The sequence below is a fragment of the Cebus imitator genome, unplaced genomic scaffold, assembly GCF_001604975.1.
Source record: "Cebus imitator isolate Cc_AM_T3 unplaced genomic scaffold, Cebus_imitator-1.0 Scaffold558, whole genome shotgun sequence".
Lineage (NCBI taxonomy): Eukaryota > Metazoa > Chordata > Mammalia > Primates > Cebidae > Cebus > Cebus imitator.
The window spans coordinates 230,361-240,400 of record NW_016107873.1 but is presented as its reverse complement, the minus strand read 5'-3'; positions in this window follow the sequence as shown (position 1 = coordinate 240,400).

Below are 10,040 nucleotides of genomic sequence, written 5' to 3'. Positions count from 1 at the left end.
TTTTGTTCCTAATATAGATAGATCCTTTCTCTTAAGCTTTCCAAATCTCAGCAAGGTGAGGGACAATGATGCTTTACCATTTCAGAGATGAACTCTGGTACCTCAGTGATTTACCATGGACATTTGAATCCAGTATTGGGGTTGTAGCCTAGCTTTGTGCAGACTCCCATGTGTCTGGACGCCAGTACACTACTCCAGCCAAGGAGAAATCTCTGTGTTCCTTAACTTCAAGACCCCTATTTCTTTGGTCCTATATTTCAGAAATGCCCCAACGACCAGGCCCACCAATTCTTACTCTACCTAGACTAATATTGAAAATAGGTACCTGGTATTTTAGCAGAAGTAACCAGGCATGGGTTGACAGTCAAGGCTTAAATAATGCAATCATAGTAGGTGAAAAATGTACTTCCCAAGTTTTTGGATAATTCAATCTTAATATGGAGGCCACTGACATTCTCTTTGTATCTGTATTTTGGGAAAACAGTTCTCTAACTCTACAAAGATATAGTCTGCCTAAAAATGCAGCCATTTATATTACTACATTCAAATTGTGGAGACTTCATAATTTTCTCCAGGACCAATGGTAGGTACTTTTATGTAATTAAAAGTTCCATCCTGGTGAATTTCCCAGAACAAAGGGAATTTGTTCTAAAACGTAGTTGATATTTCCAACTCTGGGAATTGAAACATTTAGCAACCACAAATGGCAGTTCCTTTTCTAAAAGTAATTTTTAAAAGTAATTCTTAATTCTTCCCCAAAAATCCACACAAAGTTATAGTTAATATTTGCCATGAATTCAGGTTAATATGGGGAAACATAGAACAAAGATGAGATATTCACATGCATTTCTTTTTAAAAGCTGTAACTCAGAGAAATACATTGGCATTTCCAAATGTATATCATTGTTTTTTTCTGGAGAAAAGTTCTAGTGTAGGCCCTCTTTCTATTTTCATAACAGCATTGACACATTTCTTCCAACAGAATTATGTTCTAATTCAAATAATTTATGAAAATATACATCTTAAGCTACAGAGGTGATTGGAGCAATTAGCTGGAAATGAAATACATGAAAAATTAATAGTGATTTTATAGCATTTTAAGCATGAAGGTTTTTTACTTACACAAATAGTACCTATTTATTGTCTTCAAAAATTGTGAGATACAGGAAGGTATAAATAAGAAAAATACTTACCAATAATCTTACTATCCAAAGACAATCAATTGTTATTTTGCTGCCTTTCCTTGGTGTATTTTTCTAATAATTAAAAAATGGTTGCAGGGCTGGGTGCGGTGGCTCACTCCTGTAATCCCAGCACTTTGGGAGACTGAGGCGAGCAGATCACAAGGTCAGGAGATAGAGACCATCCTGGCCAATATGGTGAAACCCTGTCTCTACTAAAAATACAAAAAAAATTAGCTGGGCATGGTGGTGCATGCCTGTAGTCCCAGCTACTAAGGAGCTGAGGCAGGGGAATTGCTTGAACCCAGGAGGTAGAGATTGCAGTGAGCCGAGATCACGCCACTATACTACTGCCTGGGCAACAGTGTGGGACTCTGTCTCAAACAAAAAAACAAGGTTGTGATTATATGCCATCCTAATGTTCCCATGTTATTTGAAATAAAAGTATTATATAATTAAAAATGATTTACAAATATCATTTTAAGGAAAAAAATAATATTATTATAGACCTTGGCTTGTGGTGATCTTTTTAATTCCTGAGGTTGTTTATAAGCCATGCTTGTACAGGTCAATGTAGAACAAATAGTTTTGTCAGAATTGAAGTTCTGTTGCATTCCAGTTTAACTTATCATATCATTATGGGAAGACTAGACTTTTTAGAAACCAGTAAAAAGCACAGAGCAAAACACATGGTTTGCCTCCAAACTGAGGTGGAATCCTTAGTTCAAGACTTTTATAGGCCAGTGAACATTCTCATTAGTCCTGGAAGAGCCTCTAATGCTGGGAGAGCTGAGGGAGTCAATCATAACTACATTGGATTGTGCTATCTAGTTCTCCTAATGGATGTTTACCAAAAGCCTTCTTTGATCTCCTTTTTTGTATCAGAATTTTCCTAGATGTTGTACAGTAGTAAACAATTAGAGCTTGTCCTGCCCTTCTGGCCTGTATGGGTGAAGGATATCCTCCCTGTCCTCACTCATCATAAGGGTCATTGTCAACATTCCTATAACAAAAGACAGGTTTACAAGAAAAAAGCATAGCAAATTTATTTAATCTAAGTTTTAAGTGACACAGCAGCCTCAGAAATGAAGAGCTAAAGGCCCAGGGAAAACTGTTTTAGGTTCGATGAAGAACGAACAGCCATGTAGGAATGTGATTGGATAAAAAATATGATCTAAAGATAATAGGCTGGTGGGAGAAATGTACAAGGCCTTTCTGTTCAGATTCTCCTTGGCCTGTCTGTGTAGCATCCCTTCCTCTGAGGTATGGACAACAGCCCTCTGGAATGACGATCTTCAAGAGAAAAGGGAAAGGGGGAAAACTTTTCTAGACTTTATGGCTTGCTTTGAGGGAAAGAGGTTCTAGTTTCTATGAACCAAGTCATAGTCAAGTCTATTATTGGCTTTGAAGGAGGAATTTTGGCTTCTATGACCTGTTTCTGGAAAGAACAAGGGGAAAGAGATAGGAGGTTAGGAGTAGGTCATAGAAAATTTTCTTCTCAGACCTTTCTGAGAAATTGAAATCTCCTTCATTTCAAAATACTCAGCATGCCAATGTGCCATACTTTGGGGTATCATGTTCTAGAAACCCCATCTCTACTGAAAATACAAAAATTAATCCGATGTGGTGGTGCATGTCTGTAATCCCAGCTACCCAGGGGGCTGAGGCAGGAGAATCGCTTGAACCCAGGAGGTGAAGGTTGTGGTGAGCCAAGATTGTGCCATTGCACTCCAGCCTGGGTGACAAGAGTGAAACTCCATCAAAAAGAAAGAGGAAAGAGAGAGAGAGGGAGAGAGAGAGAGAGAGAGAGGAAGAAAGAAAGGAAGAAAGAAAGGAAGAAAGAAAGAGAAAGAAAGAAAGAAAGAAAGAAAGAAAGAAAGAAAGAAAGAAAGAAAGAAAGAAAGAGAGAGAGAGAGAGAGAAAGAAAGAGAAAGAAAGAAAGAAAGGAAGGAAAGAAAGAAAGAGGAAGGAAGGAAAGAAAGAGGAAGGAAGGAAGGAAGGAGCTAACTTTTAGTTTAGATTTGGGGGTATTTGTGCAGGTTTGTTATATAGGTAAACTCATGTCATGGGGGTTTCTTGTACAGATTATGCATCGCCCAGAGACTAAGCCTATTAACAACAGTTATTTTTTCTGATCCTCTCCCTCCTGTCATCCTCAAATAGGCCCCAGAGTCTGTTGCCCCCTCTTTGTGTCCATGTGTTCTCATCATGCAGCTTTCACTTACAAGTGAGTACATGTGGTATTTGTTTTTCTGTTCCTGCATTAGTTTGCTAAGGATAATGGCCTCCAGCTCCATCCATGTTCCTGCAAAATATGTGATCTCATTCTTTTTATGGCTGCATAGTATTCCATGTTGTTATATGTACCACCTTCCCTTTATCCAGTCTACCATTGATGGGCATTTAGGTTGATTCCATGGTTTTGCTATTGTGAATAGTGCACCAATACACATAGAAGTGTAAGTGTCTTTTTGGTAGAACAATTTCTGTTCCTTTGAGTATATGAGATTGCTGTGTTGAGTGATAGTTCTGTTTTTAGCTCTTTGAGGAATCACCTACAGCTTGCCACAAGGTTTGAACAGCATATAAGGGTTCCATTTGCTCTGCAACCTCACCAGCATCTGTTATTTTTGATTTTTTAGTAGTCATTCTGAGTGGTATGAGATGATATCTCGTTGTGGTTTTAATTTGCATTTCTCTAATGATCAGTGATATTGAGCTTTTTTTCATATGCTTGCTGGCAACATGTATGTCTTCTTTTGAAAATTATCTGTTCATGTTCTTTACGCACTTTTTAATGTAGTTGGTTTTTTTTCATGTGAATTTGTTTAAGTTCCTTATAGATGTTGGCTATTAGACCTTTGTTAGATGCACGATTTGAAAATATTTTCTCCCATTCTGTAGTTTGTCTGTTTACTCTGTTAATAGTTTCTTCTTGTTTTTACTTTTACATGAATGTTTACAGCAACAATATTCATAAAAGCCAAAAAATAAAAACATCCTAAATATCCATCAACTGATAAATAGAAAAACAAAATGTGGCATATCCATACAAAGGAATATTATGCAGCCACAAAAAGAAATGATGTACTGTCACATGCTTCAACATGGATGAACTTTGAAAACATTATGTTAGATGAAAGAAGCTATACATGAAAAGCTACATAGTATATAATTGCATTTAATTGAAATACCCAGAATACATAAATCCTTAAAGACAGAAAGCAGATTAGTGGTTAATTAATATACATTATTATTAACTAAAGACCATACTTATTTAGGTTTCCTTGGTTGTTACCTAATACTCTTTTTAAGATACCATGTTAAATTTACTCACCATTTCCCTTACTGTTGATGGTTTCTTCTGCTATGCAGATGCTGTTAAGTTTAATTGGATCCCATTTGTCAATTTTAACTTTTGTTGCAATTGCTTTTGAAGTCTTCCTCATAAAATATTTTCCAGGTTTCCATTTCCCAAATGATATTGCCTAGGTTGTCTTCCAGGGTTCTTATAGTTTTGGGTTTTACATTTGTCTTTAATCCATCTTGGGTTGATTTTTGTCTATGGTGTAAGGAAGGGGTCCAGTTTTAATCTTCTGCATGTGGCCAACTTGTTATCCCAGTACCATTTATTAAATAGGGAGTCCTTTCCTCATTGCTTGTTTTTGTCAAAAAAAAAAACTGTCTATTTTAGAATAAACAATTCTCCCTTGATAAAGAAGTATTCTAGGTGGATAGATGAATTTTATGGCAGCAAAAAATAACTATACATTTGTTATTCAAATCTGAAGAACATGACAGTCACCTCAGGTAACTTATTCTTGAATAACAATAAGGTCAATGTCCTAAAAAAAAAAGAAGAATAACAGAGAAAGGGAAACAAATAGGGAGAGGCCAAATATAAAGTTCTAGATGTATATTTATATATCTAACACCTGCTACTGAGAAATTTTGAAGATCTCATTCCGTGCATGCTATACTAAAAGCAACCATTTTATCACATGTGCATTTAAATTGTTGGTGCATTAGATAATACTCTTTTTTTCACTTGTTTTCTACACTCAGAGATTCTTGAGAGTGTAAAGTGTGACTAATTATGGTGTATATGGTGTATGAAGATGAAACTCTGTTAGCACACAGACAAGGACAAATTTGTTTTATTCTGTTATTTGTACTGCAACAGAGCAAAATTTACTCATCACTACAATGTAGCGATTTAACATTTTTCATTACACTCATCATTCTGTTATTATGTGTGTGTGCATATGTGTGTGTGTGTAACCATTAATCTTCCCTAAAGTGGCCACAGTATCTTTTTCACTAGATGTTTTCATATGATGTCTTTGCTTGATACCTGCATTAACATGAAATGAATTGTGACAAAAGATTGATGGCTAACATCACATTAAACTGGCCCTCTTAAATTAAGCATGCAACAGTGTTAATTGCCCATTTATAAGTGTTATAGAACTGAATTCAAATGTGTGTGACTGCAGAGGTAGTCATATGTGTTGCTAGTTTATTTTTATAATTAGATTTTGAAGGAAAATGGCCCAGAAATGGTCCTACACAATACATGAGAAAAATAGTATTTGATAATTAAAACAGAGAGTTTAGGTTTTGAACATGTTATTCCTGACAAAATGTTAAAGTGGACGGATGCCCTTCATACCAGAAAACAGTTGTTCACTGGGTGTTAACAATGAATCATTGAAAAAACACTGCATTTAAGGAGACAAAAACAGTGCAAGCTTTCTCATTTTATGCTTTCTAGTATTCAGTGGGGGTAGTTACTGAATTTCTTATTTACAAAATGCTCATTCTTTTCAATCTTGCTTACAGAAGTGAGACATTACTGGACTAATAAATTACACATTGCCCTAGAAACATAGAAACTTAAAAACAGAAATCTGTATTAGATTCTGTGTTTAATTGTGAGGAGTTAAACTAACAGCTTTAACTCTGGAACACCATATAAAAATATCATGCGAGCTTTCCATGGGGAAGCACTAACTGAAAATTGTATGTATGCATTCAGCAAAGAAAATCCCCACAGCAATGAGAAAATGTCGAGAATTTCATAGAGGAGGTAAAATATTTCATTTCTATTATTCTTTCCTGTTGTTAGGGTTAATGTTGAGCAGGATAGAATTTTTTACCTGCAGTCATTTCAGGACTTTTATTCCAAGTTTTAAGATCATGGCTGTGAAACTGTTTTCTTAAATCTGAACCACCGAAAACTTATTTTGTAATACAAAATAATGTCTGAGGTAGAAGTTGAATTTTGTAAGTAATTAGGTCACTGAATTGTTAGTTAAATGTGCCCACAATTTTGTGCTTCCAGTTTCACCTGAAATCAGCTTTAAACAGGTGAACAAAATGAGTGAAGAGAAGTGGCAGGAGTCCTTTATATGAAGACAGAAATACTCTGGGGTAAAATGGAAAGAGACCTGTCTCCCTCAACAACTGAAATAGCTTAATTTTGAAAGCAACAAAATTATTTGTTATGAAGAATAAAAATCTCCACTACACTCTTCTCAAAATAATTCCTAGTATTTCTTGATGACTATTTAAAAAGTTTAGCTGCTTATATTACAATATTGACTGCAAATCTTTTTATTATTTTTAATTTTGTGGGTACATAGGTGTATATACTTATGGGGTACATTAGTTACTTTGATATGGTCATGCAATAAGCAATAATCACATCATGGAAAATGAGGTATCCATCCCCTCAAGCATTTATCCTTTGTGTTGCAAACAATCCAATCAAACTCTTATTTTTAAATGAATAATGGCCGGGTGCAGTGTCTGATGCCTGTAATCTCAGCACTCTGCAAGGCTGAGGAGGGCAGACAGATCACTTGAGGTCAGGTGTTCGAAACCAGCCTGGCCAACATGGTGAAACACAGTTTTTAATAAAAATACAAAAATTAGCTGGGCATGGTGGTAGGCATTTGTAATCCCACCTACTTGGGAGGTAAGGCAGAAGAATCGCTTGAACCCAGGAGACAGAAGTTGCAGTGAGCTGAGATCGCACTCTTGCACATCAACCTGGGCGATAGAGTGAGATTCTGTCTCAATATATATATATATATATATATATATAAAATATACGTATATAATATATATATATTTTATGTACATATATATTATTTATAATATATAGTAATATGTATTATTGACTATATATTACTCATAATATATAGTAATATGTATTATTGACTAATATTCATAATATATATTAATACATATTATTGACTAGAATCACCCTGTTGTGTTATGAAACACTAGGTTTTATTAATTGTTTCTCTCTCTCTCCTACTCATTAATCATCCCCACTTGTTCTCCACCTGCCTACTACCCTTCCCAGTCTCTGGTAACCATCCTTCAACTCTCTAACTCCAAGTTCAATTATATTTTCGCTTCTGTTGCCCAGGCTGGAGTGCAGTAGCGTGTTCCTGGCTCACTGCAACTTTGCCTCCCAGGCTCAAGCGATTCTCATGTCTCAGCCTCCCGAGTAGCTGGGATTACAGGCCTGTACCACCATACCCTGCTGATTTTTGTATTTTTGGTAGAGGCAGCGTTTCACCATATTAGCCAGGCTGGTCTCGAACTCCTAGCCTCAAGTGATCTGCCTGCCTTGGCCTTCCAAAGTGTTGGGATTACAGGCATGAGCCACTGCACTGGGCCAATTATTTTTGTTAGCACCCACAAATAAATTCGAACAAATGAAGTTTGTCTTTGTGTCTGGCTTACTTCACTTAACATAATGACCTCCGATTCCTTCCATGTTGTTGCAAATGACAGGATTTCATTATTTTTCATGACTGAATAGTACACCATTGTGTGTATATACCACATGCTTTATCCAAATATCTGTTGAGGGACACTTAGGTTGCTTCCAAGTCTTGGCTATTATGAACAGTGCTGCAAAAAACAGCATGGCAGACATATCTTGAATAAACTGATTTCCTTTCTCTTGGGTATATACTCAGCAGTGGAATCAATGGATCATATCATAGCTCTGTTTTAGTTTTGTGAGGAACCTCCAAACTTCTCCATAGTGGTTGTACTAATGTACATTTCTACTGACAGTGTACATTGTACAAGGGTTCCCTTTTCTCCGTTTTCTCCCCACCATTTGTTATTGCCTGTCTTTTGGATAAAAATCATTTTAACTGGGATGACATAATGTCTTATTGTAGTTTTGATCTGCATTTCTCTGATGATCAATGATGTTGAGCACCTTTTCATATGCCTGCTTGCCATTTGTATGTCTTCCTTTCAAAAATGTCTATTCAAATATTTTGCCTGTTTTAAAATCTGATTATTAGATTTTTTGCTCTGGAGTTAAGTTCCTAATGTATTCTGATTATCTGGTCAGATGGGTAGTTTGTCAATATTTTCTCCCGTTCTGTGAGTTGCCTCTTTGCTTTATTGTTTCCGTCACTGTGTAGAAGCCTTTAACTTGATGTGATCCCATGTGTCCATTTTTGCTATGGTTGCCTGTGCTTGTGAGGTATTATTCCAGAAACTTTTGCCCAAACCAATGTCCTGGAGATTTTTCCCAGTGTTTCATAGTTTAAGGTCTTAGATGTAAGTCTTTAATCCATTTTTATTTGAATTTTGTATATAGTGAGAAATAGAGGTCTGGTTTCATTTTTCTGCATATGGATATCCAGTTTTCCCGGTACCATTTATGGAGGAGACTGTCTTTTCCCCAATGTATGTTCTTGGCACCTTTGTTCAAAGTAAGTTCACTGTAGCTGTATGGATTTATTTCTGGGTCTCTATGCTGTTCTCTTGTTCTATGTGTCTGTTTTCATGCCAGTCCCATGCTGTTTTGGTCACTATAGTGCTATCATATAATTTGAAGTCAGGTAATGTGATTCCTTCAGTTTTGTTCTTTTTGCCCAGGACAGCTTTGGCTATTCTGGGTCTTTTGTGGTTCTGTATAAACTATAGAATTATTTTTCTATTTCTGTGAAGAATGTCATTGGTATTTTGATAAGGATTGCATTAAATATATAGATTGGTTTGAGTAGTTATGTACATTTTAACAATATTGATTTTTCCAATTCATGAACATGGACTATCTTTAAATTTTTTGTGTGTCCTCTTCAATTTTTTTTCATCAGTGTTTCATAGTTTTCATTGTAGAGATCTTTCACTTCTTTGGTTAATTCCTAGGTACTTAATTTTATTTTGTGCCTGTTGTACATGGTATTACTTTTTTAAATTTCTTTTTCAGATTGTTCACTGTTAGCATATAGCAATGCTATTGATTTTTGTATGTTTATTTTGTATCTTGCAGGTTTACTGAATTTGTTTATCAGTTTGAATAGGTTTTTGGTGAAATATTCAGGTTTTTCCATCTGTAAGATCATATCATCTGAAAATGAGGATAATTGGACTTCTTCCTTTCCAATTTGGATGCCTTTTATTTCTTTGTCTTGTATGATTGCGCTAGCTAGAAATTCCAGTACCAAAGGAGGCATTCTTGTCTTGTTGCAAATCTCAGAGGAAAGGCTTAGTTTTTCCGCATTCAGTATGATACTTGCTGTGGGTCTGTCGTAAATGGCTTTTATTGTGTTGAGGTATGTTCCTTCTATACCGAGTTTTTAAGAGTTTTTATTATGGGATCCAAGATGGCCGTTTAGGAACAGCTCAGGATTGCAGCTCCCAGTGAAAGCGCAGAGGGTGAGTGGACGCCGTGTTTTTATTGCCCACAGACTAGGAAATTCCCGGGCAGAGGTGCTCCACGGTCACCAGCGCGGCTGTTTCGGCCAGCGCGGCTGTGCCGGCCAGCGCCGGCCAGCGCCGCTGCTTTGCCCCGCGCGGCTGCTTTGCCCCGCG